This window comes from Amblyomma maculatum, chromosome 10 (genome assembly GCF_055883805.1).
Source record: "Amblyomma maculatum isolate TAMU_Amacu chromosome 10, ASM5588380v1, whole genome shotgun sequence".
Classification (NCBI taxonomy): domain Eukaryota; kingdom Metazoa; phylum Arthropoda; class Arachnida; order Ixodida; family Ixodidae; genus Amblyomma; species Amblyomma maculatum.
Window position 1 is genome coordinate 3,326,263 of NC_139353.1, and position 5,251 is coordinate 3,331,513.

Genomic DNA, 5,251 nt, shown 5'->3' on the forward strand with positions numbered 1-5,251 from the left:
TTAACGCACGATGATGATGACAAGACGTAGCAGGTCGTTACTAGTGCGAGAACCTTAATCCGGAAGAACTTCTCCGAGCCAAATGTTGTGTCTTGCTTGTGGAGGAGCTGCATAGCAACATATGTATAGCAACAGTTTCATAGAAACAGCTGCATAGCAAGAGCTGCATAGCAACAGTTCCATAGCAACAACTGCATAGCAACGCTGAGGCGCTTGCACAATATAGCGCATTGAGGAACACGAGGGCGTAGATGTGAGGTGGATGATTCCGCTGTGGAGCGTGACATGCAATTCGCCGAAAACAAGATTTAATTAGTGACAAATGTGTGCGTCTCATTTAAGCCCCACAAAAAATGCGGGACGATGCAACGACTCAGCGTCTAAGCATCTTTTAGTTGTTTTCGTTTTTATTACATTTTTGTAAAAATTTATTTCTATATTTTGTTCTCTAATGTTTAATTTTTGCTTGCATGCGTATTTGAAGTTCTGTTATTTATGTTTTTAAATATTTAACTACTGATAATCCATTACTTATGACATTAGTAACCACTACCTATCGAACTGCCGATTTCCATTTTTCCTGCCATGTTCCGAACAGTTTCGACAACTCCCGACAAAACCTGAGCCGGAACTTGTTGTTTCGGTTAGTGACAACCGACTCTGCGCTCTCGCTTGGCCCGGCTCTCCGAAATGGGAAGCCATTCAACGGGGAAGGAATGAAGAGGTTGTTGCCGATGCAGGACGACGTGACTCTCGAGGCCTGTCATTGAAACTGCGTGTTAGAGATGACATGTTTTCCTGTCGTACAGTATGGACTAAATGGGAGCTCGAGTAGGGTGCAGAAAGAAAACGTATAAAACGTATAAAAAATAAAACAGAGGGCGATACTTTATATAAAGGGAGTCAGGCAGGTCCCTTGCTCCGCCCCTCTGGCATTCCCTTACGAAGTCCGACCACACTTGGCAATTCTAGGTTAGAATGAATTTATTTCTACGAATGCGCACTCCTCATCTCACAAAGTGTGCGGCCTCTCTGTTCGACACCCGGGTTTTGTGTCTATCGTCCTGTGTCTTCATCTACAGTGCCACCTGTGACTCCCTGTCTCCTTCGAGAATCCTCCTCGCCGGGTCCTTGGCTTGTTAGCGTAGTTCTTTCCAATTCTTCTGCGATTCGAATGGTTCTTGGAAAACGGCCACCCATGAAGGTATACGCTCCCAGACGCAGAACGCGGCCTGTTCGGATGTCAAGGGGAATGCGCCCCGCGGGAGCCAATATTTCTTCCATTCCTTGCCGCCAACCTGGCGCCGGTCTTCTGGTCCCCACTGCCGTTTCGTAGCCCTCGTTTTGTGAGTGTCTTTCGTTCGTCAACACTTGGCGGGACGCACGGCGCGCGCACACGAAAAGCCGACCGTTGGTTCTGCCGGTACTAGGAGCAGAGCACAACAGGCACGACAAAGGAAAATAAGGAACAGGTAACTATTATGTTTGTGTAATGGAAAGGAAAAGCGAAGAGGGAGGAATCTCATGGTTGAATTAGATTCCGCCTTGATTAAATTGATTGTTGTTTTTACTAAAGCAGAAAGCAATGAAAAATTTAGGCAAAGGGGTGAAAGGGATCTAGCTTTGGGGATAGTTGCCATGTAAGGAGGAGGAGGAAGAGGAGAAGAGCGGAAGATGGATGGTGAGGGCAACTAGGTATGGGCCGAAAAAAGTTCGCAGCAACGCAATTCGGAAGGTCGCATTGGAGAGCGCTTGTTACTTACTACCGTACACTGGGACAGCCGTGTACGGTCTTACCAGCAATCCGTCTTACCAGCAGCCGTATTACCAGCAATGTTATAGAGCTGCTTCGATCACTGAGGTTCCTCTTGCTGCTTATCTTTAGGTGGTCTAAGCGCCCCTTGCATAAAATACGGAAGATGTGTCGGCAAGTTACGCTATCACTAGAAAGTGGCTTCGATTTATTGCCAAAAGTGTCGCTTTCAGCCCGAAGCAATTTTAGAGCTTTCCGTTTGACCGAGCTTCCTCCCATATATTGCGGTGTGCAGTACTACTTTTCGGGACGTGTAGAAAAATAGCCCTTGCTTAGGAAATCTATCTATTTTAGTCGAAGAGTCGTGGCTGCCCGAATGTACGGTGTTCGAGGTAATGCTAACATATTAAAACCTGGGAGTTCCATACTTCGGGAGACGAGTGGGTGTGCGCAGATGGGGTGAATGTGTCGCTGATGAATCACGAGTGCGAGAAATGGGGACCTGTCGTGAGCAGCACATACAGGTGCAAGGGGTTACCTTCAGGAATGCATGGGCCCTCTCCCTATGGCAGCTCCATGGAGGGAGGCGAACTGAGAAGGTATCTACCATGTGAAATAATGCCGTACTTCTTTTAATGCGGCACAATATTCCGGACGTGGAACGCAGTTACCTGCAAGATTTTCATATCAATTTCAGTGAATGTACAGATATCCTAAACCGTGTCGGAAAATGTAAGAGTCCCGATTGAAGCGCGTTGTGATCATGATGATAACGGCCTAAGCGCAATTGCACATACCAACCGCGGGGATTGTTCAGGGTGCATTACAGATTCAAACACAATTCTTTTCAAGGATGGCAGCGTTTGGGTATCTTTTTGTTTAAGGAAGGCAACTGAAAAGAAAAAAAAATGGAACGAAGCAATCTACTTGATTTATTTATATAGCCACGAACATAATCACACACAATAGCATCAGGACACATCCCCAGGCGCTAGCACTAAAGGAGAACAGAATCGGAATAGCTAGAAGAAGCCCTGGTGGAGAGAGAGAGAGAGATCCACTTAAGTTCTGCGCATACAAGGAAATCGCCGGCATGGAAGAAAATACCGTTCAATAGACTCAAGTTTGCCAGAATAATTGCGCAAGCTCGTCAAAGATTTGCGCGTTGTGCCTCACGTGTGTTCTATCTTAGAGTGATACCTTTATCTACGAATGCCAATATATTAAGGGGTTCACTTCAGCTTTTCTTTGAAGAGTATGAAGCAATAGCGTATAGGACCAGCCGGCATGTAAAACGCCCCTTTAAGCAAGCTGTATCGTGGCCTAGGGGTAACTTGAGTGCAAGGGTTCCGACAGGCTGATATTGATATCTACCTTCCGCATGAAAGGAGAGGCCCGAGTTGACCTGCCTAACGTAATTGTCAGTCAACCTGTCGTGATTTTTTCGCGAACAACGACAAAGCGGGACGCCGGATTTTCGGTTAGCGGGGCCATTGATGCTGTCAGGTTAAAATTCGCTCCCAAGGATGCCAGACAGGCGCCACAGGCATGGCTCTGGCAGGTGGTAGTTGGCAGACGACATTGCCGAGAACCCATTCGTCGATGTAGATAGATATTTTAATGATAGTAGGAGCTCCCTTATCGTACGCCTGGCATGCACTATACTCCTGAGGAGGGTGAACAAGTGGAAAATAAGTTAGCGGTGGTTTAGCTTGTGGTTAAACCTGGAGTTCTGCCTGGCTACGCTTAGGTTCGGATTGCAAGTAAAGACATGGAGTAGCTTACATTTATGTCATAGGGGAATCACTTCACGTATGAGCACCCCTTGCCTCTCTTGGTTGGCCATTCTCATTCGGGTGTAGAAGACGTCTAGTGGTATGACATCGTCTCTACGTCAATGTTCGACCCAACCTTCTGTCCTAGCATCTCGCCGTTGTCATTCGCCTCTACAAACTGCCGAGTTATCGGTTTTCTTCTTCTTCTTCTTCTTCTTCTTCTTCTTCTTCTTCTTCTTCTTCTTCTTCTTCTTCTTCTTCTTCTTCTTCTTCTTCTTCTTCTTCTTCTTCTTCTTCTTCTTCTTTTCCTTCTTCTTCTTCTTCTTCTTCTTCTTTTCCTTCTTCTTTTTCTTCCTTTTCTTCGTCTCTTCTTTTCCTTCTTGTTTTACTTCTTCTTCTTTTTCTTTTCCTTCTTTTTCTTCGTATTCTTCTTTTTCTTATTTTTTCTCTTCTTCTTTCTTCGCCTCTTAGAACAGGCATGGTGAAATGGCGCCACTGAGGCCAATGTAGCTCTCGCTACAAAATAAATTGAATTATTTGTCAATGGGTCGTGTGACTTGTCGATATCACACACGATCGCAAAGTTGGTAGAAGCCGCCACCTCGGTGTGCTCATATGAAATGATAGGATGGCATAGGAATTCCAGGCCTCTTGGGTGCCGAGTCAGGCGAGCTACTCCCCGAAGACACGTTCGCACGGCTTGGTTAAAGTGGGGCTTCACATCCGTGTCGGTCGGTCAATTACGAAAGGCAGTGGCGAGGAGCTTATGGACAGATAGATAGATGGATTTATTGAAAGGAAAAGGCAGAGAGGTTGGCCGGAATAATTCAAATCTGGCCTGCTACTCAGCACTGCGGAAGAGGAAGGAGAGAAGAAAGAAGATCATGGTGGGTGACGATGTGAGGCAAGCCATATCTACAGGCACACTGGCTTGATTTACAAGCACGAATCAAGTCCGCTGGCACACAAAAAACCGCAAAGAGCACGCACTTCCTGGACGCCCTTCCCCTTGTCCTGCCAAGCGCCCAGCAGCAGCAGAGGCCTCTTGTCCATACGCTTCAAGGAAGCGGGTAACACACGTCTTTCGCACGCATACGCTCTTAAGGACAGTATATGCCAATACGAATGTGCGAGCTAATAGAGGCACAAGTTAAGGCTTCGGTGATTATAAGCGTAAGAAGGCGACTTCTCCCCATCTCTACTTCTCGCACACACACATTTAGAGAAGTAATGTTGCCGATGCCACTGTGAATAATTCCGTTGAGATGGACCAACCTTTCCATAACTAAACTGAGCTGACGCTCGTCAAACTAGATTCAACCATACCCATGCTTTTTTTTTTTTAAGCGAGAGCCTGGCTATGCCATGTATTCCCTGTAATCTGCATCCGATGTAATAATCAACAAGATTCCCGTTCTTTTTCCTCCCTAAATTGTTCTGGTGCTCACGATAGGATCCGTGAGCACAAGAACAATTTTTTTCTTTTTTTGCTGTTTGGTATCGGTTTCGGCCTGTTACTTCCGTCTTTTGGTATCGGTTTCTGCCTATTACTTCCGTCTTTTGGAAGCACGGTTCACATTTACAGTCCTGGCAATGGTCAACGAGATTCCCATCTTTTTTTCGCTCTAAGTTGTTCTTGTGCTCACGAATCCTACCATTTAAATGATAAGATCCGCGAGCACAAGAACAATTTAGAGCGAAAAAGGGACAGGAACCTTGCTGA